Source organism: Athene cunicularia (assembly GCF_003259725.1).
Source record: "Athene cunicularia isolate RWA chromosome 1 unlocalized genomic scaffold, athCun1 chr1_part2, whole genome shotgun sequence".
Classification (NCBI taxonomy): Eukaryota; Metazoa; Chordata; class Aves; order Strigiformes; family Strigidae; genus Athene; species Athene cunicularia.
In genome coordinates, this window is record NW_020799092.1 from 71,090,916 (window position 1) to 71,118,838 (window position 27,923).

Here is a 27,923-nt window from a genome sequence, read left to right on the forward strand (position 1 = left end):
CCCCCCCCGGTTTTTCTTCAGGACTAATTCAGAGGCAGATTGCAAAAATTGGGATAAATGCTTAATACAGTTCTCTGCGACATGAAATCTGTGCCCACTCCTTGCATATGTGGCTCACCTTAAAGAAAGGGACTGGAAAAAGATGACCAAAGAGGTTTATAAATATGTGGACCTGCGCTACAGACCTCAGTATGGTGATGAGGCACTTAGTGATGTGTAACTGTCCCACTTGTGCTTGGTTGGTTCGTATCAATACCTCTCTCCTCTATGTCTCTTGTGCTCCTTAACTTTTATCTTGTATTTGCATGCAGTGTTTTATTTCTGCACTCTTCAGATAAAAACAAATGCTTTTATGGCTATAATGAATCACAATCACATGAGCAGCCTTATGGGAACAGACTATTAAAATAAAAAAACATTATTACAGAAATATGGGGATGTTAATAACATGAACTGCTAATTATCTGTAGTATATTTACTAAGTGTTGACTAGAAATTTTGGCAAATAACTCTCTCAGGTCATAAGATGTGGTGTCTTTCACCAGTTGTCATAGTTTCCATTATATTTGTATCTCAGGCAGTCAGGATGTTATTCTCCTTGAAAAGTATGCAGAATTACTGTCAGGTGAGATATGCCTAATCCTCTCTTACTGTCTCAGTAAGCTCAGACTCAAGACTTTTGACAGCACTGTAAGGCTTTCCCTTAACTTCACTAGCTACCAGAAGAGATGGACACAAACAAATGCTTCTGTATTCTTTGAATCAACTTCAAACTAGATGCACTGATATTGGAGAGCTGTGTACCAAAATAATGGTTCCAACAACAGCAAAGACAGTTAATCAATTCTGAAATACTGTTTTGAAATATAAACTGCTAAAAAAAAAAAAAAAGTCTGAAAAGCAACTACTAGTAACAGTTTCTGATTCTCTTTGCTTGTTTGTACATTACATCATTTGGTGAAATCCATAAAGTGGAAGGAAGTGATAATTCTCAGAAGTGAACAGAGCTCGGCAACTGATCCAAGACAGCCATAAAGAAATAACAAAGACATGAAATAATAAGTTGCCCTAAGTATTGGTCTCACTCTTCCAAGCTCTGCAGGTTTTCCAATCCATTAAATAATTGTGAAGTTGAGAGAACACACTTCTGCCAGGACCTCTTTTGTTTCTATTGTTCCTTGGGATGAGAGGGACCAAAGCCTTCCAAAATGCTGCACGGTGATCACAGTGTGCTCGAGGCAAGGTAGTAATCCTGCCATTAACCAGCTCTGGGTGCTTGTTCAGCACAGCTTCCCTGTTCTTTGTTGAATATCCCACTGAAGGGCTAAGAGGAACTGAAGTAGATGTTTCAAACTCTGCCCAGTGTGCCTATTTTCATATCTTTTATGTTGATAAACATGGATCATTGCTTCCCAGAAGTATGCCTACATAAGCTTACAACTGAATGAATGTATATAACACAGAATACCTTTTAGTTGCTAAGAGAATAAATATATGGTAGAAGCATGTCTGCAGTGAAGCCAGAAAGCATTATGTTGCGTTCTTGTGGTGATGTTAGTCGAAGCCCCGAGGGCAAAGTGGAGCTGTAAAGCTGCTTGTGGTTACATGCACATCCTGAACTTAAGGCCACGCAGTGTGCAGTGACAACAGTCCAGATCTGCAGCTGACATCCACTGACATGACATCAGATGACTTCAGTGGAGATAAAGGCCAGTTTATATCAGATAAGTATTTAGCTAAGAGGTGGTTTTCTCCATGACTCTTGGTTTCAGCTACTGATGGGAACAGTGATTTTGTTTCTGCTCTGTCTCTGAACTCTTTCATGGCACACATGGCAGCAATACAATCAGTTTGCTCCCAGGTGAGGCTGAGGTATGACTGATGACTGGTGACACCTTCTATCATTGCTCCAACTGTCAAAGCTAGAAGCTGACCCTAACACACTGCGAAACACTGTAACTCATCAGCTCTGAAGGAGAGTTGAGATTGGCAAGCAGCCATCACTTCAGCTTGAGAATATGGTAAAGACTCTGAAGACAGGATTTTATATTTTCTTCAGGGAATACTTTATATTCTTCACCTCTTCCAGCTGTTTGGTGGGAGTAAGAAATGGTGTCGTCAGTAATAATAATTAAAAAAAAAAGTATTATTGAACACATGCTTATTCCAGGTAATATTGTGCCATTTATTTTAAAAACCAGGGGACTCATTTATAGTTGGTTTAAATTAGTAGAACCACAGGAGTGAGTCAGCCCTCATTAAAATGAATGGGAATCTTTCTATGAACTTCAGAGGATGCTGGAGCAGGCTATCAGGTGGTATATATATGGTCCTTTTGAAAGAATCATAAAGAGAATGGTTCTAATTACTTTCACTTCACGTTCTTAAACAATTTACTTGTTACTTTAATGCAATGGGTCAATGCATCAAAGGAAAGTATTTTTGTAAAAGCATGAACAATTTGAATGTAAGGATTGCAGTATATTAGATTAATTATGTGGAAAATTACTGTAGTAAGTGTAGTGGTCCAAAAATCAAAGCTGGTAAGAAGACTCACATGTTATTTCTCATTTCTAATATAGACTCAATATCTAGATATATTCTAATATAGATTAAATGTTGGTTAAGCTGTTCCTTATTTCCATTACATTAGCTGAGAAACACTGACAGTGGTAGCTATTAATTTACTTCACAGATATGAAGTTTAAAGTTTTCAGAAGGTTTTGAAGACTTGTGAGGGAATATTTCATCCTAACACAAAAAATTTAGCCATACTGATTTACTCCATCTGTCCTTAGCACAAAGGTTTCTGGACCAAGGTCAGAAAAGTCAATGGTCCATAAGTCTGCCTTTCTACCTTTGTGCCATTTGCATCGTTCACGCATTTCTAGGCCTCTGGTTGTGCTCAAAATTACTCTAAATTACTTTTATTGCTTCTTTATACTTGTTCACAGGATATTTCTTCTTGGGACTGAAACTAGGAGTCATGTGTCAATGTCACATGTCATTAGGAGTCAAAATCTCCTATGTAAGACCCTTATCTCAAGAGATTTACAGCTGAGAAGGCTCAAGAAAAAGAAATGTTTCTAGGGCATGATTCATCCCTTCCTAAAATAGTTGTCCAAGAGAGACATTCAACGTGCCTATTTCTCTCCATTGACTAGGGAGGTGGGGCTGACTCTTTCAGATTTAAGTATTGCAGAGATCCAAAGTTAAGTAAGACGAAACTACACCTTTCTGCACCTATCTCTTTTCAAGACATCCTCACTGAATCTATAAGCTACATGCATGTTCAATTCCCTCTTTAAATTGAAAGCAAGGGGAAGCTTCATTATCACTGAGTGAAATGAAAATGACATTTGCACATTTGCTCTCAGAACTATGATATGTATTTATGTTTCTACAGTTGTTGCTTGTGCTTTGTACTTAACATCCAATGTCTCATCTGGAGTAATTCAGGTTTGCATTGTGCTCACTCTGCACCTTTCGTGTGTGTTTTTAATTGTTGAGACCCTTCTGATGATCATCAAATAATATATAAGCAGAATATAGCAGGTTTTTTCTTCTTTCCTGTTTTCATTGCTGAATTCAGGTTAGCAAATTTGGCTTATTGTCCAAAGAATATTAAAATCTCATACTATGGGTTAATAAAAACAAAGGACTTGAAAGGAGGTAATATTGACATGTGTTTTTGGAACTGTATCAGAGTCTGTCACAGTTAAGTTCAGACGAATAATTTGCTCTTCTTTGTTCATTGCACTAGTAATTGTAGAAAAAGGCATTCATCTCTTGTTCAGTTGTGTCTTCCTGCACTGAACTTTGGCAACCTTTCTGACACATTCCCATACAGGCACACATACACATGCTCACACTCATACCATGTGTGTGAGAAACTGCTGGCACCAGCATCAGCTGCCTCTTGTGCTGCAGTCACTGAACCAGCAGCTCTTTCTGCCTTAATGCTGTTCTCATTTACAACACTTTCTAACAGCTCAAACCCTTTTGTCTCATAGCCTCCTGCTGCAGGAAGCTGCGATTTCTTGATGGCTCTTATAAGGTCAGGGCTCTTATAATATGTTATTGCTTAGTTCCCTAAGCTCTATGTTGCATCTGGAAAAAAAAAAAAAATCCACACAAAACCTCCTAAAAATAATTTTAAAAGAAATAATCAATAAGAAATAATAAGGTTTGGAAAGTGTAATTCTGAGAATTTAATAGTTTGGTTTATGTATTGCAGATATGTGATATAGTTTGATCTAATCTGGCCTTTGGGACAGTAAAGGTTAAGAAAAAAGTGAGCAGAGCTGTGTCAGAGAAAGCAAGTACATGTCCAGACGCATCATTAAAGAAAAGTTGTATCAAAATATTATATTACCCTCTATGAATCTTTGTCCCTCACATTCTCCTCTATTAAGCCAGTCTTTTTATGTTGCTATAAAGGAGTAAGGTCCAATAAATCCAAATTAGCTAATCTAGATATATTTCAATTTCTTCAGGGTTTTTTATTGTTATTTTTCTTTGTTCTACACCAGCAAAATATGCTGGTAATAGCAGACAAGAATTTCCAGTTGTTCATAAAAATTACTTTTTATTTCTGCCACCTTCTTAATTTCTTTTGGAAGACACAGAAAAGAGATAGGCTTTCCATGAAAAAGCTGTATTTAATTATAGCCAGGCTACAACATATTTTTCATGAACAGGTATCCTCTTTATGATTATTTTTAAAACTTCATTAAAGTCACATGCAGCACACATCCTTCAGCAGTTCTGAAATTCCTTGGACGGGATTTAGAATACTTTGATTTCTAATTCCAGCTCTGTCACTAACCTTGACAAAGCCATTTAACTGCTTTGTACCTGTATTTATCTGCCCATTCACTGTTTTTTTTTTGTTTGTTTGGTTTTTTTTGGTTTTTTTTTGCTGAGATTGTAAGCTCTTCAACGTAAAGACCATTAACTGTCTATTTTAATAAACTGCCTTACAGAGACTGAATAAGTTTCTTCTGGATAAGCAATACACCCTCTGTGATGACTGTACCCCTATTGCTTCTTGCCCTTGTTTGACATAGGCTCTAGCTACATATATTAAATGAGATTTCAGCACGTTTTGTGGGTATTGCTTATGCTGTTTGTGATGGCTGGTGTGGATTGACATAGGTATTCTTTGTCAGGGCTCATACTGCACTGATTGCTCATCAAAGGGCACCCTCTTTCCAAATGGTTTCTCAGGCCTTTTGGGTATTATAAATCTGGGTGAAGTGATGCTATGAAAATATACTTGAATACATAGATAAGCAAAGGCTTGGTTCATATTTTATGAGAGTTATCAAAAATCTTCTCATTGAGTTTAGTTGGTTTTAGGAAAGGGGCACTGAGTGAAAAATCAGAAATGTGGTTAAGTTTCTTATGTAAGTTAATCATCCAACTTCTGTGGAAATGGTGGGATTGTGTCTAATAATGAAGCTTGATTTTACTTCTTTGCCACAGCTTTCCACTTCCAGTATTAATTTCAAGAAAATTGTTAGTTTCACATTGCAATCATCCACATTGATTTGAAACTTAATGGCCTATTTCTCCACAGTAAAAACTCCATGGTGATTGTTTTAAACATTCATTTACTGAGCATATCATGGAGAAATGGAATAAGAAATGAAGATTCTTGGGAATAAATAGTTAGATGATCAATTACGGTTTGTTGATAGGGAATGGGAGAGAATCAGAACATGTGAAAGTCTTTTCAGTGCATCAGAGAGAAAGATGGTTTCTTTATTGTCATGTGCCTTTCATATGAGCACTGAATATTTTTTCTAAAGGCAGCAAAATTAAAAGTGGAAATGAGACAGGTTGCAGGGAGGAAAGAATTTTAAACTACAAATTGACTATTGTTTACAGATGCCTAAGACAACCTAGTTCTTTATTTGATCTTTCAGTCTTATGCCCTCTGGAACAAAACAATAAAACTGATTGATTTACCTAATTTTCTCCTCAATGGGATTTTGGCTCCTAAATCATAGTTATGTTTTTAAAAATTCTAGTCTATATTCTACACTATTTTCATTTTTTATATGTTTTTTATATTGATAAAAAAAAAAAAAGAAAAGAAAACCAATCAACTTGCATGGTTGGTTTAACTACATTACTAATGCTGCTTTTTGCATAGTTAACAGACTAGAGGGACACAGAAAGAAAAAGGGAAAATTTCCCTTTTCAGGCTACTGTCCAGAGACAATAAGCAAGACTTGTACTGCATATTTCTGCTTTCTGTCCTCATGAATTCCAGCTCATTTCATGGGACCTGCAGCCATCTAGTTTAGTCTAGCAGCTCTCCTTTCTGTTGGCAAAGCTTGCTTCCAGGGTCTTGTCCCCAGAACTTTTATGGAAATCTTGGAATTTTAAGTGATTTATAAGTGGTTACATTTGAAATCCACTTAACAGCTGATAAGAAGAAAATTAGGGAAAATGAGACATGAAATGATAAATCTGCAGGAGCATAAGAACTAGGGCTGTAAAAAAGAGAATCCAGCATCCGCTGAGCCTCAGAGGTTGCCTAATATTATCTTCTTTGTCTACTCTTTCTAGCAGTCACTGATAGATTTGTGGTCTGAAGCTTTAGAGAATATCCCTCAATTTGAAAGCAAAGTTATTGAAATAACAAAATGGACAGTGAGGTCTCAGTTCCTCAGGGAACTGACCTTCTCTGTTCTAAAATAAAAGAGTATAGCTGCCTCCTTAAAATGTTCAGTAATGATGTGCCAAATTTAAATATTTCCTCCCAGGAATTTAAGAAATCCCTTGTCCATTACAGCACAAATCTGAGACTGCGCAAATGTCCTCTGAGTTTGACTTCAAAGTATATTTTGTTCCTATCATTTTATGTGAACAAAACACAACAGCATTTTTTTGTCAGGGGATGCACCTTTGAATGTGTTTGTGTAGCTCAAAGAAATACTAATCTTGAGTGAAAAGTCGAGCTAGTCAGTAGTGTTATAGCACTGAATAGCCATAACAGCACAAGAAATTTTAAAATTTAGGTTCACGGGTTAAATTTCTTCTTAAAAGATGTTACCCAGTACGACTTATGAGGTATTTAATCATACATACCCAAGCTATAATTTTGTCCTCCAAAATTACTAGTTTTGAGTAGGACAAAGGGTGAGGGAAGAGGTTGAAAAAACAATTCACTTCTAGTTTCCTCTGATCTGTCTGGATGAAACTAATGTCTTTGAAGATGCTTCACAGACAATATAAACCAAAACAGCCTAAAAGCCGAGTGTCTGACACCCACCCACTTTGGAGCAGCAGGAAGGAGGATTCCTGCTCAGAGCTTGACATAGCTGTCTCTGATATCTCAAGTTTCAGATTCCTGCCTTCCCTTTCCCTGCTGCAGAGATGATGGTTTGAACCACAAAACTATTGTAGGATAACGTTCTTTTTTCCTGTGGCTGATAAAAGAGTTTCAGGGTGCAATCTCATAACTTATCTGAGAGCTGTGTAGATGTTCTAAGTTTGCTTTACAAAGCTTTTTGGAAAATCAGGGCCAGCTCAATACTACAGGCACATTCCACAATTGATGTTCATGGGCTGGCAATTCTGTTAAAAGGTGTATTGAATCCAAAGAATATGTTTTCCCCGTTTCACCATATTCTGTTCATGTAATACAGAGCACAATTTAGTCCAACTCTTATCAATTTTTATATTAATGCATTAGTTCATAATAGATTAAGTAAGTGAAGGATCTACCTAAGAATTACATTAAAGCTATAGGAACCCCAAATAATAGATGGAACATCTAATAAATCACACAGTGCATGGGAAACCTGTTTAAAACAGAAACTAAACTGGAAGAAGGATACAATTTTTATTATAAAATGCAGCAGAGCATAAATGTTCTTCCAGATGAAAGAGGAAAATGAACAGGTCTTAATTGATATGTTAATAATCTTCAGGGAACAACAAATCTTTCTTTATCATATACATATATTACACAAAACTCTGTAACAAATGTAGAATCCTCTTTAGGGCTGACCTCTGAGCTAAGAGGGTATGTAACTGCCAACTGCATTGACTGCTCCTAATATGTCCAATTTCTTGAAGTAATTGCAGTTTTGGAGACTTCAGTGGAGTTGATCAGCTTTCAAATGCTTTATAGGCATAATGGGGCACAACTTTTCTCCTATAACTTTACTCAATTTGCCCTACTTGGATGTATAATTATTACTGTTGAGAAATTACAATATCACCAGTGTTAAATATAAAGCAGAATCCACGATTCCGTTGCCTTCAATAGCCATGGAGATTAATTTATCGACACGATGGGTTGTGAGTGATTTTTTTTAATGAAATGTTTAGATGAAAGGTAGAGCTGTTATATGCAAAACTTGTAGACAAACAGCAAATATAATCCATAAGTGAAGATTGCTTTCAGATGAGTCATTCTGAAAGCAATCTTATGGCGTATATGATACAGAAAAGTCAAATGTTATTGTCATAAATTTCTATATGTTTAATTATATAAGGGGATCATTATTAATTCCATCAGTCTCATACATTAGGATATGTTATGGCTGAAAGTAGACAAAGCTCCTTACTGATTTTTTAAACAAAAGGTTTCAGAGTAGATCATTCTGCTCTATCTTACTACTTCAGATTGCTCTAATTCAGAAAAAAACAAACACTGAGATAGAAATATTTCTGTGGAATGACATTCTCTTTTCTGATTAGCCATAGTTTTTGAACTGTTATTAACTTTTCTCATTATTTTAGGATATTCTGTGAAAATGGAGATCATCATATCCTCTCCCATCATTAAATTACAAATTTATTTCTCGTTACTTGTATCTGTCCGTATTACAGAATGTCTGTGGTTCAGAAATTATCAAGTTCCTGCTTGACTACAGTAGGTGACTCGGTAATTTGTATATGCAATTCCTGAGGAATCCTCTAACTTCAGTATTTTATCTTTACTTCAAAGCTGGCCTTCAAAGGTGTAACTGGGAAACTTAACAGACAGGGGAAAAAAAAAAAAAAAAAGTAACGAGGATTTTCCCATGTGTATTTCCATAATAGTTTCAGAATCTTCTATCATAGAAAACATGTTATTCTATGAAACTTACTAATGAGACGTCATCTCCAGCACATTTAATTTTTGTTATATAAACTTATGTAAGTCCAAGTTTGTATTGCAGTTTCTTCTCTGGTTGGTGTGTTAATAAAATGTAGTTTCTGGGATATCTCAAGAAGGGGTGAGCTCATATATACTTTGCATATAGCCTGTCCCCTCTATTTTCATAAAGTTTTAAAGAACTTAGTTGTTTTGAACTGTGGGTTGTTTGGGTTTTTTTTTTATCATTAGCTGAAGTTTCCAACAATTACCAAGAGCCCTTATGTGGCCCAGAGATCACAGAGAACCACATATTCGGAGCATTATGGCTGTTTTCTGTAGGAAACCAGGTTAACAAACAGGCAAATGGACCTTTCTCTGCAGAATGGTGATTCTGCATTCCTCCCCTGTTTTCTTCAGGTGCTCTTACATCTAAACTATTCCATAAACCCCAAACCCAGGGCAGCTCCCTGTCTGACTGCCCTGGGAATAGGGCAGAGCTGGGACTTGTGTCAGCAGATTGCAACCCTATTCTCGTCCTTTAGCCACTCCTGTGATCACAATGGGTTTATTTTGTCTGATTTCATGTCAGCTGCCCTGTCTGGTGTACCAAGAGACAGTTTGTCATTCACATGTACGGGAGAAGGTTAGAGCCACTTCATCTCTTATTGTCTTCAGAGAATCATCACCGCATGCTTCAGAAAAGGATCTAGTTCTGGTTTTGTAGCTGTATCCTATTAATGATAGCACTGTAATGTGGTCCATAGTACTTAGCAAAAGTCAATGTGCATCATAGAATGATCTAGCTTTGGAAGATACTTTTTTCCCTCTAGTTGCCTGCTATATTATCTATGGTACTAATAGAGAGAAGAAGCAATTTATAATTAATTAGGTCTTCCAAAATACCCACTACACAAACGCTTCTTTTTAAGAAGTTTATGTTTTCACTGTTTGAATGTGTGCCATTTCAACATTTAAGATATTCCATCACTTGACTATCAGAATAGGAATTATCAACTGGTTCCTTTGAATCTAGAGTGCATGCATTTCTTTGATCCCTAATATAATGAATGTGGAAAGGCAATAATCATCGGATGTCCCTATAACTATAGATCTCAGTGAAAAGCGTTTTACAGCAAGCTGTAATGGATAAGTTAACAAAAAGTGGGGAGTCCTCTGTTGCAAATATAAACTTTTTTCATCCTTCTTTCATATTGACAACTCTATTTCATATATTTTCTTATTAGGGAGTATATCAATGCTGCATATAAATAATAATGCATTTTAATAATTCAATATAGAAAATTCAATTTAAACATTTAGAATTAATGCCATTACTTTTCAATGCAACACATACTTGTGTATTGCAGAATATTAGGAAAACTTAATATTCTGATGTTTACTTGAGGAAGCACTTTTGGTATTTTATTATCTGTTAAAGCTGAATAAATAAAATATAATAATTGAAGATTGTGTAATTGCTGTAGCAAACTAATCCTAATTTTATCATGTTCCATCACAGGAGTTTCAGAAGCATTTCATTAATTATAATTAATAAATCAAGTTGCACTTAAATCAGGAGAACATTAAAATAATGGTGTTAGTGAGCAGTGGTTATGGAGTGAATGCTGACACTGGGTTCTCAGCGGGAAGTTTGTGAAGACTCAGCTGAAGAAATGACAATGAAAACGTTCACCAGGTGAGTCACCAGGATACTTTGCACCTTCGGGGTAGGATTTTATATTGCAACTACTGTGATGTGAATGCCAGGAAGTCTATAGTTAGTTTATATTAGCCTGGGAGCTTGGCCATTGGTAAGCAGCCAGGAAAGCTGACATGCTCCCCTTCGACTTATTTCACCATAAATAATGGAGTACGTGAGCCCAATACGTGCTCATCAACAGCCACAGGGTCAGGAAGGAATTCTGACAAGTTCAGGCCGATGATGACTGAAAAGTTTTTATGCCTTTGTATAAAAAAATGAACCTCGAGGGCTATGCTGCATGACTTGGGATGCTGGTAGGTGCCAGTAAAACAGTACAATTGTCTACAAGTGCTCAAGAAAACAACACAGACATGCAGGCTGGTGGGCAAGGGCCAGGCTTTCAGCAGTGCATCTCGGGACACGGCCTGCTAGAACTACCTCTTAGGAAAGTGCAGAGGACTCTGATTCTGCCTACACCAGATATTCCACCTGTTTCTGCCCCCAGGAATCCAAAACTGGACCAAAGCAAATTAACTTTGCCTGAATGTGATACACAGTGTTTCTCAACACCCATGCATTGTACACAGGAATTAGATCTCAGAGTAAGTATGTGGTTAGGAGAGTAAAGTGTGTTATTATGAGTAGTCTGAAGATCAATTGAACTTCAGTGTTGATCTCAGCCCATGTGCCCAAAGTAAAACCTTTCAATCTGTCTATAATATTTTATATGCAGTTGGAAAACATAAGGAATGTGGTCATTTGCAATAATAATAATAATAATAATACCTCACTTCATCCATTACAAAAATTTGGATTAATGAAACCTGAATGTTAATAGGTTGAGTGATACTCCAAAATTATAATGACTACAGCAATTGACTGAGACTTAATTGTCCACTTTAATTGTATTGCCTCTCAGGCAGCAAGCCTGTAGATATTAGAAATAGCAAATGGAACTATGAAAATCATAAACATTTTATTCTGAATTTTTTTCCCACATCTAGCTTACTTCAAAATTCAAGATCTAACACTTCATGTACTTACATAAAACACAGCTTTATTTGTTACGTTTTAAGACTGCAGCACAATTTCTTTAGCTGCGATCTTTCAGCACTTCCTAGTTATTATGTGTTTGTGCTGTTCCCAGACAGGGCATGATGTGCAATATACCACTTTGGTAATTAGGAGAATAAAATTTTTCCCTTTCAGCTGGCACTGATAATAAACCACTACATAGTGAATGGTGGTAGTAGAAATATCACCTTTTAGATTTATCACAAACTATAAATCTTGACTTTATGATTACTAAGGTTGCAACACTGTTTGAGCTCAACTTCTAGATTTGTGATTCAGCCTAGGTCCATCTGCTAAGCTTCTCTCTTTTTTGTCTGCATTTATTTCAACCAGTAATATAAGATCTTTTCTTGTTTCTTGGACATTTTCTTCTTTCTTAAGAAATTTTCAATTGTCCTCACCTGAGCTATTTCCTACCTACTGTCTGAATACCACTTGTCTTTCAATATCAACAGTGATCAGAATTTTCCATTCTAACAGAGATGATAAGCAAAATCCTAGGAGATTTTAGGGGTGACCTAAGGCAGGAATCAGGTTCTTCACAAGTCTGAAGTTTGGAGAATATATGGTTTTTTGCTATTTTATTGCCTGAGGAATGTGGTTAATAAGCTATGTATAACAAAATAAGGCATATCAGAAAATAGGATAATCAATGTCTCTCAGATAAGAACAGTCAAAAGAAACGACAAAACCCCCTGATGATTCTGGAGTAATAGGAAGAGTCTGAATATGAGACAAAATAATATATTGTATGTAAAATCAGGCTTAATGAATCGAGGTATTTCACAGGAGCAGTTTGTTTGAAGGATCTTAGACACACCACATATACCAAAAGGATATGGAAAAGTAGAAAAATCAACTTATCAGAACTCTGGAGGAAACTGTGCAGACACCAACTGTATTTTGCTGTGAGAGCTTTACTCTCAGGATTAGACCAAAAGTTAAAAATTATTAAATTCTTATTAAAAGTTATTGGAATTTCATGGACAGAAAAAATTCTAATGACATGGGGAATTTGATGTGCCAGTACTGAGGCAATTAAGAGAAGTCAGCATGTTTTGTACATGTAGTCAGATATGAAGGAAACAGAAGAATTCAATTATTTAAACACACGTGGGAAAAAAGAGGACACTTAGTAGAACATGGGGAAAGGGCACTGAAGAGTGAATGGAATTTGAGATAGTATTAAATTTAGAAGGTTGATAACTAGCAGCTGTGGAGATTAATCCACTTAAGTCAAGAGTGTACAATCTGCATATTAATTGCTAAAATACAAGCTTATAAGTGTTGGAATTTTCTACCATTTCTTATTTAACTTGCTGTAGTTTTCTCCCTATATGTTTGAAAAATGCCAGAAAATAGATAAAAAATAGATAAAATGCAAGCACCATAATATATGCCCTTGTTTTATGTCTGTTAGAATGACAAAGCACTCCAGTATTGTGCCTTCAGCTTTGACAAATATTTTTATTGCAACAAAGCTTACATGAAAATTCAACTAGATGTTATGGGAACTTCATCTTCAGTTTCATCCCACCATATCAAATATCTTTGCAAAGTCAATGAAGGGGAAAATGATTTCTCTACAGAAAGATTTTGAAAATCCTCATGGATGGAAGAAGTTACGCACTCCTGTGATATATTAAAACACTTCTTTAAATGACCAGTTTTTAATCTTTTTGTCCTTCAATTTTCTTTCCAAACACAAAGATATGTGAATCTGGACTAGAGTTATTTGATAGTCATGACCTCACCATGTGTTCAGAGTAAATCATGGGAACACTGCTTGGAATGTAAATGTTGTCCAGCTGGCCAGGCATCTCACCCAGCCTTCCTTTATGGTTTAATTCTTTGCTAAGCTTTGCTTTCATGTTCATGTCTTACACTACATTTTGTGCAAACTGACATCTTCCTGATGCTGTTTCTTTCTTGGACAGGAAACCAAAATTCTCGCTTGTTAATATTGTTACTGCTGCTGTTATTAACAACATTGTAATTATTGTTTAATGATAACAGTAATTAATTCACACATAATCAAGGTGTGCAGTATACCGTGCAAATATTTGTGCACAATAACGTTTTGTATGTCAGAAAAGCTTGTAAAATTCCCATATACCTGGAACCTCAGAGTTTTGGATGCAATCTTTAGACAAGTAAAAAACCCCAAACTGTTGTTATTACAATATTTTTTCCCTCCTTTTAGACCCGCAAAGAATGATTGCCTGGCTGCTTATGCCATAAAGAAGGGTTCAGCAAAAGCTCATTGTTTTCCCATACAGTGCATGTGGAGGTTTATTTATCCTTTCACAGGCTATATACAATTTTTCAGTAGGATTGTGAGCTCTATTCCTCCCCCATGTCACTGTTATGATGCCAATTGCCATTACCTACTAAAAAAAACAATTTTCCCTCTACTGCCAGACCCAGGAGTGAGGGGTTTTCTTATGTTTCATCTCAGCCACCCAGTGATTCCACAGAGTAGTTGGATGTATATAATGTGTTGGTATTGTTGTACTTTCATCACACAGTTTTTCAGTCAGTAAGGGATTTCTTCAGCTCACAGAACTGGTATCAAGATTAGCAGAAGGTACTAGTTGAAGAAAGTAGGAAATAAAGTTTATGCACCTGTACAGCTAATGCAGCCGCTGTGTGTATCTTTTCCCTCGTGTCCTTGGTGTCACGTAGAGCACAGAAGAGGCTTGAATAGGGATACTGCAAGAAGATCAAAGTTTAGATTGGTTAAATTTGGTCTCTTTTAAGTACATTCCTACTTATAAAAAGCAAAACCAGACAATGATCTCAAGAGCTGGACTCCCTCATCATCTAGCTTGTGAGTTTAATTCCCAGTTGTTTTGTAATATCTACTCTAACTCCATGAGATTATCTTTGTAGAAGAACTGTATGTTTTGACTATTTCCTGCTAAGTCTGAAAGGCAATTATGTTCTCCATTTCCAGTTCATCTCCATAAAAAAGATGCAGAGCAGCTGATGTATTGCATGGATATTTCAGCAACATTCTCCTGTATGGCTGCATCGTTACGTCACAAACAAAATTGTGAATTCTCTTTCTTTTGTCCAGATGGCTCTATTACCTAAACTAAAACAGATGTAGACCTTTGCATTGCTGATCTCCTATTCTTTAGAGTGAGAAAATGTTAAGTATAAGTGAATACGAGTTCTTTTTTGATTGAATTTAACAAGAGATTTTTGTGAAGAACTAATACAAGCAACACTGGCATATTCAGAAAAGAATGCTTTATAGCATTTTTTGAGAAGGTTCAGAGAAGACTCCATGTAATCAGCATGAAAAAGCCCTAATGATTCATTCAACAGAATTTTTGGACTTAACATTTAAGATAAGTTTTTCACCCCTCATACACAAGTCTGGACTGTACAAAATGTAAAACAACATTGCCCACCTCAGAAATTCCTCACAGTGTTAAAAGTCGCAAAAAAATGGAGAGTTGTTAAAGTAACTTTTGAAAATAGCCATTACTAAACGATAACAGCCATGCATAGAGCAAATGGCATATTATGCCGTGAAGCAGAAATGGTACAATGTGTACCTAATGTGTCGCTTGCACATATGGCCCAATGTTGCCAGGTACGAAGGGGTAGGAATTGCTGCAAAATTCCTATCAAGGATTGATAATGGTAATAATTCCTTTTTGTCCAGCTTCCAGTTCATGTAAGATTTGTAGTTAATCTGCTTTGCTTACTAAATTCCTTTAATCAGCCTCATTCACCCCTTTGTGGAAGTTCTGTGGAATGAGAGCAGTGAGTAGCCCTACATTTCTGCCACTGTATTGAGAGGGATCCCTCAAAGGCACTTTCCAATGCTTATGACAACCTTTTCCTCTATCTCACATTTTCTTCCTCTCACTGGTCATCTGTGTTATGAGCTAAATTGTTAAACTCCATTTATTTCAGCTCAGCTATATTAATTTATTTCCTCTACAGAGCTGCACCAGGCTAGTATTTACTGACTGGTGCAAAACCTCTTTCCTGTTTTATGAGATTTGTTACTTTGCTTTTCTTTGCTTTGGAGTTCTCTTCTTCAGTATTGAATGCTGCTGTTCCATTATAGCTTATTCTTGTCCAAGCATGTGATAGAATCATGGAATCATAGAATAGTTTGTGTTGGAAGGGACCTTTAAAGGTCATCTAGTCCAACGCCCCCTGCAATGAGCAGGGATATCTTCAACTAGATCAAGTTGCTCAAAGCGCCATCCAACCTGACCTTGAATGTTTCCAGGGATGGGGCACCTACCACCTTTCTAAGCAACCTGTTCCAGTGTTTTACCACCCTCATTGTAACAAATTTCTTCCTTATATTTAGTTAAAATCTGACCTCTTAATTTAAACCTATTAGCCCTTGTCCTGTCACAACAGGCCCTGCTAAAATGTTTGTTCCCATCTTTCTTACAGGCCCCCTTTAAGTACTGAAATGCTGCAGTAAGGTCTTCCCTTATGTAATATATCTGTTATGGCAAATACGATGCATGATTACTCTGCTTTGTTTTTTCCAGGCATTGATCTCATTATGAAGACGACAAGTTACTACTTCGTGATGACATTATTAAATGAGAACATAATGGCAAGAGTAGTTAGTCATGTCACACTGTAAAGAGAAAACTAGAGGAAAAGTTGTGCTTAGCAGTGACAATGAATGATTAAATATTTACCAAACTGTGAGCAAGAACACAATATTTCTAGTGCTGGGACTTACTGCTTAAAGTAAAAAAAAAAAAAATCAGTACAGCAAAAATATTGTCCTGCCAAAGCACTTGTATTGCTCTACTTGTTAAATAAATGTAACGCTTTAAATTATCTCATGATGGAGCATAAAAATAAAATAATCTTGCTTCAATCACAAGAATAATTACAATACCAGGAAAAAAATTCTCTTTTCAAGCACTATATTTATTCTAAGATACATTAAAGTGTCACTGCAGCCAACACTTCCTCTGTTCTAATCCGGTCAGAAATGTGTTGATTTGAAAAGGATCATCCTTATCATTGAGAAGAAAAATGCCAAAAATTCAAATAATAGTGAATTGATATAACTTGAGCCAGAAAGCCAGAGTAATGCTGCTTTCAAAGTACATTAAAAATCATGAAAATAGGTTTAATTTAAATTGGACAAATAAGACGAATGTAAAGTATGAAATCAACGAAAAATGAAATATGCATGCATTGCATCTTTTTTATTATTTTTTTTAACCTTCCAGAAACAAACAGGATGATGGTTAAAAGGAATTAAATTATATTTATATAATGGTCATCCACCAAAGCAAATCAAGGCACACTTCTTATCTTTGGAGTGCGCTTATTATCTGTACCAAGAGCAAAAGACACTGCATTGCTCCAGAGAACTTTGAAAACATAAAGCATGTACTGTTCTTGCTGAACAGCTTTTAGCCCTCCTAGAGACAACTTCTCTTGATATATCCAACCCTAATGACCTTTTCACATGCAAGATCTGTAGTTTTGAACCAGGGTCTGCAGCACAGAAAGAAAATGTGCTAATCAGAGTGGCTTTCCCGTGCCCCGGGCAGAGGTTAACACATGCTGCAGATATGCATGATCTGTGTCAATAAATATTCAGGGTAGTTCCAGCACCTACAACATCCTTCTGTTCATGGCCTCCCCTGTAAGACTGAATGTAAGCAGGAGCTTGAGAAAAAAGAGAAGTTTTGAAGCTCTATGCTGCCTGACCCACATGCAGCAATGAGGCACTTTACAACATGAACAACAGAGGTGATAAGCACAGAGCAGCTTTGTTGCAACACAGTGAACAGCATTTCTCGCTGTAGTGATGACCCCCATTTCTGCAGTCAGAGACCCACAGACACCATGCAATCTTTGCTGGATGACATTGTGGAAGATGCAGCAGACAAGGCAGAGCTGGAATCGTCAGTGAAGCAAAGCTGGAAGGAAGCTCAGCAGCCCAGACAGGCTCCTCTCTGTGCACAAGGCAGGGCCAGTTAACTTAGCTTTGCCTTCCACCCCTTAGATGGCCGGCTAGAATAGTTTTCAAACACTTCAAATAACAATGATCCAACAATACTCATAAGAACTCTACTGTGCTAAACTATTCTTACTATTCAATATTTTTTTTCTAGATTGTTAATTTAAATCTCCCTTGTACTCACTTAAACCCATTACTTCTTGCTCTCCTGGTAGGAGATAGTTAGGATTTTTTTTTTTCCTTCCTCTTTAAAAGGTCACTTTTATGTATTTGAAGACTCTTATTGTACTGATATACAATATGACTTTTATTTTTCTAAATTAAATAATGTCAGTTCAGCTACTATTTATGTGGAGTCTTATGAGGAGCAGCCAAGGGAATTGGGGTTGTTTAGCCTGGAGAAAAGGGGGCTCAGGGGAGACCTTATTGCTCACTACAACTACCTGAAAGGAGGTTGTAGTGAGGGGGATGTCAGTCTCTTCTTCCATGTAACAAGTGATAGGACATGGGGAAATGTCCTCAAGTTGAGCCAGGGCAGGTTTAGTTTGGAAATTAGGAAAAAATTCTTCACTGAAAGAGTTATGAAGCACTGGAACTGGCTGCCCAGGGAAGTGGTTGAGTCCCCATCCCTGGAGGTATTTAAAAAGACCTGTAGATGTGACACTTAGGGACGTGGTTCAGTGGTGGACTTGGCAGTGTTAGATTTGTAGTTGGACTTAAGGGTCTTTTCCAATCCAAATGATTCTATGATTTTACGATTTGTCTGTAGGTTATACATCTAACAGCTGTAAACATTTGCCTTGTTCTCCTCTCGCCTTTGTCCAAGCAGTCTACACTTGAACCATATACCCAAAATGAAGCACAGGATGCCAGCTAATCAAAGCAAGAAAAGCACTTCATGTGACAATGGTGTTTCAGACCCATGGATAATGTTTGACATTTTTTGCAACAGTAAAGTTACTAGATTTCTATCCAGTTTAGAATTCAGTACTACACCTCAACCTGATACTGCGTTACTTCTACCTTGATTAATAATTTCACATGCTGTATTTCTGCTGTTGCTTGTTCTTCTCAAGGTATAGAACTTTGTTACTGAATTGCATCCTGGTTTTCCAAAATACTTCTTCAATTTGTCAAAGTCATTTGAACCGCCTTACAATATATTTGCAGTCCCTCTAAACTGCATAATGTTTAACTATTTAATAAACTTATTCTTCGTTCCATCATCCAAGTAATTAATGACAATATTAAATAGTATTGGACCCATAACAGAACTGGGAAGAACATAATTTGATTTGTTTTCCATTTCATGAGCACACTGGTTATTATTCATCTAGCACTATTATCTGACCCACTTGCACTGACCTTGTGTTAGTTTCCTTTAGTCAACATCTTTCTATCTTGCTTAAGTGAAAATATGTGACAAGATCTCTGACATCTTTTGCCTCCACTTTAAGCAGACTGAAAATTTTTTTATCACTGTAACAGGCAGTCTTCTTTAGACAGGCGTGTTCTTTACTGAGGAAGACACAGAAGCCTTATGAGCTATTGCCTGATACGGAAACTGAACTACAAGACAGTATCTTGGTCTGTGACACAGACTTAAGATATTGGTGTTACTGAAGGGCTAAAGAAACCAGAGGCATGTCACATAGATTTTCAAATCACCATTACAATGTCATCTGATTCAGCATGTAGAAGGAGATGTCAAGCACATCACAAGTCTTTTGCACGCTGAAGTATTCATAAGCCATGAACAACTTGCATTTTTTGAACATGTTGCACAATGGACAATTCTGTTCCTCTACACAGAGACGTAAAAATGGCTACTGCCATTAGATCAGGCAGATGTCTTTCACTGATTTAGTTAATACCTAGATATTCCTCTCATCCAGTATTTATCTATTATTGACAGTAAAACTAGTGCAACATGGCTAAGTAACTAAGTGCAAGGAAAAAAAACCCAGTCTATATATTCACATTCTGTAGACAATATTGTTTTCTTGAATTTTAATTTTTGCACTGTTGTGTTTGCAATTATGAGGTAGCATTAAGAATTTTTTTCTTCTGCAATGCCAAATGTTTTCAACAAGAGTAATATTTTTTTTAAAAGTAAAGAAAAAATTTAATTATGGACATCTTAAGAGCCTGTTGTAATTCTGCGTAGAGAAACCTTAATAACAGCCTTCCATTTAGGAAGGAAGAATACAGAACTTGATTACAGCATGGGGAGCTCTATCAACATTAAAAATGACTTTTTAAAAGACATACTAAGACTATAGTGATAATCAGCTGAACATTAGCTCCACTACAATTATTTGGCCAAAAGGCTAATGAAATCTTGGTTGTGTGTATAGGAGTTTATCAAAAAGAAAGTTACAAGCAGTGATCCAATCACCTTTTTAAATATTTACACATGGAACAGAAATCTGATAACAAAGGAGGTACCTCTGGCCCACAGAGACATGTGTAAGATACAAATGTTTGAAATCAAATCTGAATAAGTAGAATACACAGTATTAACAGCAAAGGCTGTTAACCATTGCTACAGTTTAACAAGAGCTGTGGTAGATAGCTTCTCCATCATTAGAAATTTTAAAACCATTGGCTACTGTTCTAGTTTCTGCTGTAAGTAGAAGTTAATCAGGAAAATTACATTTTTGTCTTATGGGGACATACAAATTATGATGGTCTTGTCTGTCTTTGCCATGTATAAATATATAACACAACTTTATAACTGCAAAACAGTCTATCGTTATGCTCTAGACTTTCATTTTAATACCAGACTTTGAGACCTCTGTACTCTGCTTATACAAAATAGAAACCATTTTTAATTCAGCTCATACAGCTAAATGGTATGAAAAAGATTTTAGTTTGATTTTATCTTGTTTTGATATTCTATTGATGTAATGCAAACATGTGTGTGATGAAAGTATCTCTGTTATTAATGGGAAAATATATCTTCCTATTGGAATACTAGAGACTTCAATTAGGGCTCCTAAATTTATATGTAAATATGTACAGGCATCACACAAAATATTCATAATGAGCATTTGGAAACATACATACTGATGTTTTAGTTGGAACTGTGGACAAGAGCATAGTTCTTTTAAGGTTTTTTACATACAAGAGGAACAGCTGGTAGAAATTCCAGTATTGGCTTTCCTTTGCAAGTATCTAGGATCTTTCTTGTTAATAATATTAATAGTGTATTAAACTAGTGCTTCTGTTCGGAATATGATCCTGTTGTCAGCTAGCTAGTTATCTATGGTAGTAATGCATAGTAATCATAGAGACACATAGAGACACAGTATGGTTTGGGTTGGAAGGGGCCTTAAAGATCATCTAGTTCCAACCTCACTGCCAGAGACGTCTTCCACTCAACCTGGCCTTGAACACTTCCAGGAAAGGGGCAGCCACAACTTCTCTGGGCAACCTGTTCCAGTGTCTCACCACCCTCACAGTGAAGAATTTTTTCCTCATATCTAATCTAAATCTACCCTCTTTCAGTTTAAAACCATTACCCCTCATCCTATCCCTAGACTCCCTGATAAAGAGTCCCTCCCCATCTCTCCTGTAGCCCCCATTAAGTACTGTAAGGCAGCTATAAGGTCCCCCTGAAGCCTTCTCTTCTCTAGTTTGAATAACCTCAACTCTCAGTGTGTCTTTGTAGGGGAGGTGCTTCAGTCTCCTGATCATCTTTGTGGCCCTTCTCTGGACCCACTCAAGCAGGTCCATGTCCTTCTCATATTGGGAGCCCCAGAGCTGGACACAGCACTGCAGGTGAGGTCTCATGAGAGCAGAGTAGAGGCAGAGAATCACCTCCCTCAACCTGCTAGCCACAGTTCACTTGATGTGGCTCAGGATACAGTTGGATTTCTGGGATGCCACTGTCCATGTCACTGACAAAGATGTTAAACAGCACTGGTCCCAACACTGACCCCCGAGGAATGCCACTCATCACTGCTCTCCACTTGGACATCAAGCCATTGACCACAACACTTTGAGTGTGACCATTCAGCCAATTCCTCATTAACTGAGTGGTCCATCCATCAAATCTTCATCTCTCCAATTAAGAGGCAAAGATGTCATGCAGGACAGTGTCAAATGCTTTGCACAAGTCCAGGTAGATGATGTCAGTTGCTCTTCCCTTATTCCCCAACACTGTAACCCCATCATAGAAGGCTCCCAGATTTGTGAGGCATGATTTGCCACTAGTGAAGCCATGCTGTCTGTCATCAATCCCTTCCTAATTTTGATGTGCCCTAATTTCCATCATTTCCAGGAGGATCTGCTCCATGATGTTGCCAGGCAGAGGTGAGCCTGACTAGCCTGTAGTTCCTCAGGCTTCCTCTTTTCCCCTTTTTAAAATTTGGGGTTATATTTCCTCTTTTCCAGTCAGTGGGAACTTCACTGGACTACCACAATTTCTCAAATATGATGGATAATGGCTTAGCCACTTCATCTGCCAGTTCCCTCAGGTCCCATGGATGCATCTCATCAGGTCCAACATACCTGCACACCTTCAAGTTCCTCAGATGGTCTTGAACCTGATCTTCTCCTACAGGGTGTGTGTGTTTCATTCTCCCAGTCCCTGCCTTTGCCTTTTATGACTTGGGGGGTGCAGTTGGAGCACTTGTTAGTGAAGACTGAGGAAAAAAAATTGAGTACCTCAGCTTCTCCATATCCCTATTTTTTTTTAGTAAACTGAAAATTTATAAGGCCTTTTAATTACTAAAGAAAAAGACAGCTAGCATACTAACAGATAAATACTTGTGCAGTCTGCCAGAAGCTGCCTGAATACATGTAAATATATGATAATTAGCCAGTGCTCATGGTACAACATTTTCAAGAGATAGTAAGGCATTTTTTCATCTGATTAAGCAGTGAATATGCAATAGTAAAAGGTCAACTCAATGTGAGTCTGTCACATGATGTTCTAATATCATTGTACCGATTTAAGTTGGTAGACATCGTTTAAAGTAGAAACTCATTTTCTCATCATTTTCTGTAATGTCTCACAACATGAGAAACATTCAGGGAGTAGAAAAAAATTAAGACATGTCTTCAAGGCAGTTTTCATTTCAGACAGTGAAATACTGAGAGAAGTCTGATCAGATGCTTTCTATCTCTGTGCTGGCAGCCTGAGTGACCTTGGAATAGCTCAGGATGAAGTGTCCGTAACAAAGGGCTATTTGGTGATAAGTACCTGCCTCTGGGTTTGTATTTTGTAATTAAATATTATTACTTGCATATTATAGGTGAGGAGGCTTAAGCAAGTAAATGACATGGCTACATTCACCCATTGCCTTAACTAGACTAAAAACCAATAGAGAATCTTGACTTCTAAATATCTGCCTAAACCTGGTTTTTTTTTTAATGATCTCTCAGTATAACCTGTTTTTTATCTGCAACTTGCATAGAAATTGCCTTACTTCTCTCTGCCTGAAAGGAATATCTTGTGTAGTGTAGTTGTCATATATTATATAGCTGTAGTTTAAAACCAAGGGTCAGATGAATAAGAGTCACTCTTACATTTACCTCTTTTACCTTCCTTTACAAGAGCGGTGCTGATCCCAGTGACCAAGACTTACATCTTCCTCTACTTTTAATTAGCATTACACTGTTTTGCCAATTATCAGGCCTAGCATAAAGGACACAGCCAGCATAAAGATGAACCAATAACCAAATTGTATTTGATACAAAAGGGTCAGCACATGGGTGAGCACTGGGGGTACAAACAAGTCAGTCAGGTTATACATAACTGACATCAATCCTACTGACCCCAACAACAACACCACACAACCAAAAATGGGTGGAATAAATGGTGAAATGCAGTCTCCCATAGAAGGGACAGGAGACAACCGAGTCAACAAGCCAAACACATCAGACCAAGGAAGCCACACACTGAATCTCTACACAGCCCACGTTTACAAAAGCCAGACCTGACTGGAGCCCAGTCCCAGGGAGGCAGGAGCTCCTTCCCCAACAGGGAACTCTGCACAGTGCCTCCACCTCACAGACAGACACTGCCCCTCCTGCCAGTGGTCCCAGCTTTTATCCCCAAGTGGGACACCTGAGCTTTGCTTCCTTAATGCAGGACACCTGGGGCTCCTTTACCTCATGGCTCTCCCAGCCAGGCCGGCCCCTCCCTGGAGGGAAGCCTAAAGGCAAACTCACCCCCTTTGGGAAGGGCTGTGGGAATCACCCAGATGTCAGCCTTAATTTGGGGCTTGGGGTTGAAACCCCAGCATTTCATACACTGAGTTCCACTTCTTGCTCTACTTTCTGTTTCCTTCTCTGTCCCATTTCCCTGTTACCACTCTCTCCCTCTTTCTATTCCTACTTACCAGGGCAGATATTGAAAATGGTTCTGGGACTGTGTCTGAGAGCATCGGGAAGTCCTTACAGTCTTCTCTACCAGTAGATACATTTCCCAGAAGTGCCTTCCAGGAACTGCCAGGCCTACCTATGCTATGTTTTCAGCTCCTTTGGAGTCTGTTCTTGCCATTAAAATTCTAGCCAGATAGTTCCTACAGTGAGATATAGTTGCCTGATACTGGAAAGTCATTGTTCATATCAGCAGTTCTCACAGGGATGGGCTTAAACATGTAACTCTGTCTTCTGGAATCAGGGTGTTAATAAAAATAAAGCACATTTTACACATCACGCTCAAACTGGATATAAGACAGTTACAGTGAAGTGCTGTGTTGTTGGCTACACCATTAAGCTGAGCTCTGTGTATATGTGCAATGAAGTAGTGCAGTTTTAATGAGAAACTCCCTGAAAGTTATTACTGAGAAGCAGAGTATTGCTAGACAGTTTTATTGCCAGATCATAGAATTCAGCTCTCTCCCTTGGCCTGAGCTAAGCACTTCTCATTCCAGAAGTGTCTTCGAAATGGCTTGCTTATCTTGAAGGTTTGCTGCTTTAACTGTTTTGATCTATTTCTACACCTGTCTGATTTAGGGTGTCCACATGCATGGATCTGTCCCACCCGTACAGGATTTTTTCCTCCCATACCTCCCCCAACACGGCACACACTGGACGGTTGCCAGCTCTGTTAGCTGGCTTGGTCACTGCAGTATGTGATTTGCATTGGCAATTCTGCAGTATGAAGAAAATTTAAGAGCAGAACAGCAGCACTCGGATAACTGCTGGGGCAGTCATGGCTGTTGCTCCAAGAATTTAGAGTTAACCACTCAGGTTTTGTTTCTTAAGATGCTGTCACACAATGGAAATCAGCATCTTTGTCTGCAGTGGCAAGAGAGGGGGGACAAGGGGGAGGCTGGCAGGAGATGCAGCTGATGAAGAGCCCAGAATGAAGAAAGAAAAATATGGCAAAATTGATAGGGAAGAAAGGATGCAGATGCTGCCAGTATGATTAATGAAGTAAAAGCTGTTAGAGATGCTCTAGTTAAAGATTGCTGAACAATCTCCAACAAATCACATACTCAGCAACCTAGTAGGTCTAAGTGTGAGTGTGACAGGCACAAGCTTCTCTTATGTAGGCCTGCAGAAAAGAAATTGCAGGGCAAAAGGGCGATAAATAGCCAGCATTGTTCTCTTCAGGTAACTGATCACACATCACTCCTTACCTCAATTCATCACCTTGGGATAGATCTTGGGGGACTCTCAATGTCTATGTCTTCATCAGTGCTGGTGCTGTGTATAGTCCTACAGCATGCCCTGTGCTAAGGAATACTCTGAATTCCCGTCCTCCCAGCTCACTGCATGTTTTGGAGCAAGAAATGCAATCTTAGTGTTGCAGTCTCCCTCACATCTGTATCATTGCCATGGTTAATTGGTATGTATGCATCATTCGCAGAGGTACCTTGTCAAATCGTTAATTAATATTTGAACAGAACTATAGTAATATCTAATGTTATCTAAATATTAAACATCTGTTTGACCTTCTGACAGAAATAAGAGGCATAACCAACATAAGGAATTATCCGTGTCAAGAATCTCCTTCATGAGCTAAATCTCCCTTTTCATAAGTACTGCAGCTGTTGCCAGATAATCAACTACTGTAATTAAGTAGATGGTGATTTATACCAGGAAAGAATCTGGTGTGAATCCTTTATATTTGAGGATAATTTTCTGAGGGGAAAAAAAAAAAAAAAAAGGTCCCTTATATAACATATAGTTTGCTCCATGTTCCCTAAAATCCTTTGCTTTCCTAACCAGTAAAGTACCCTCAGCTTCTGCTCATCATCTCTGTTTACCAGCTGTCAGACTTGAAGCAACAGATGTGTTGACTGATGAGCTGACATAGGTATCTATAACACTACCAAATAATCCAGATTTCCCACTATAAAGGTGCTGATTTGGATTTTTCTGCTCTGTAGAGCTACCACTTCCAATGTAATTTATAGAAATGTAGTACTTTTGGGCCACAGGTCCCAAAGACATATTTGGTTGAAAATGGCCAATTGGTTTAAAAATTCTCAGGAATTGACAGACATGTTGGCAAGACTCAGAAAGACAGGTGCTTTCAGAAACATCAATCCTTGCTATATTTCCTGGTATATCATGGAAAGGGAATGAGAAATCTATTTTTTCTGAAAGCTAATTTTTATCAAGAGTACTGCTAAAGTTTCATTTATGTAATTTTTAATGAAACTAAGAGTCTGACTAAACCTCCTTCCCACCTTAGACAGTGAAATTTGAATTGGAGGTTTCTTCAGTAGTTCTCTGACTAATCCAAGGGCATCATTGCAAAACAGGAAAGTGGAATAAACAAGCACAAATGGGGAAAATAATTTTTAACAGAAAGTTTCTAGTCTTTCTTTATTCATCACATAAGAGCAACGAAGAATTTAACCTTTTTTTCTCTTTATAGGTCACCTTTACATTTGCATCCATAAATTAGAAAAATGTTGTGATAGAGCTAATAATACTTAGGAAATTCATGCACTGCTGGAGAAGATTTTCCCTTACAAAAATCAGTCCTTGGAATGATAAATGCTTTCGTTAATGAGATATAAGGAAAAAGTAAATTATTTTTTCTGTATCTGTACAATTAGCCTACAGCTCCATGTGGGAGTTAAGACAAGGCTCGAAAGCCTGATCATGGGTTTAAGAATAGGCTGTTGTATTATCAGGGTGTGAAGACTTACGTGAATCTTGAAGCCAGAGTTATCACAAACCATGTCAATGCAGCTAAATGTAGTTCCAGAGGAAGAGGTTCTCTTAGCATGGTCAAGAGCCTGTAAAGCTTTTGTAAGGCCAAGAAGAACGAGTTCTTCACCATGTTCCTCAGCACCCTGTTGCTACCCAGTACCAAGGACCATTGTGAAGCAGAAGGCAGCCCAGAGCCTTTTGCTGTGCATGGCAGGAGGCTGGGGCTTGTGTTGGAGACATGAATACTGCCCTGATGCTCCTCCTCCGCTGCTCTGTCAAGCCAGAATTCACTCAAGCAGAGAGCTTCATCTTGTAGCTATGATATTCTTCTGGCCCTTAAATTTGCTGCTTGTCTGGAACTTGTACTGTAGCCAAAGGAAGTTTTAGTACATGGAAAAGCTGCAGAATATGGGCCCAAGGCTACATATACATATTTATTATCTATCCAAGATTTATAATTGAAGTGGACATTCTGGCAATGTGATAATGATCTGATTACAATTTTTATCACTGTTTCTCAGAGTATCCAAAAGGCCTAGGAATGTAAAATTTATCTCCCTCCACATTCCACTGCAAAGTCTGCCAAGGCTTGTAAAGACCTACGTGCCATTTCTGAGGGCTTGTTGTGGGAAGCTTCTTCGTTATCTCTGCCTTATGCCTGGGCCAAGAGATCTCCTGGCTATTAGCCTAAAACAGACTCGGTGAATGGCAGATTTCTCTAAGCTTGCCAGGTACCCATTTAATGCCTGGTGCAGCCTTGTAACCTATCAAGACTTGCCTAAGGCATCTGCTACAGACAGGGTTTTTGTCTGTGAAAAACGAAAGGACAACATTTTAACCATATGCTGTAGGTTGTCAGTGATGTTCTAGATGATGAGACTAAGAAGGAATTAAACAGGGAAAACTTGTAAAAAGAGTTTGCATTAGTGCAGGAGGACTATGAATTT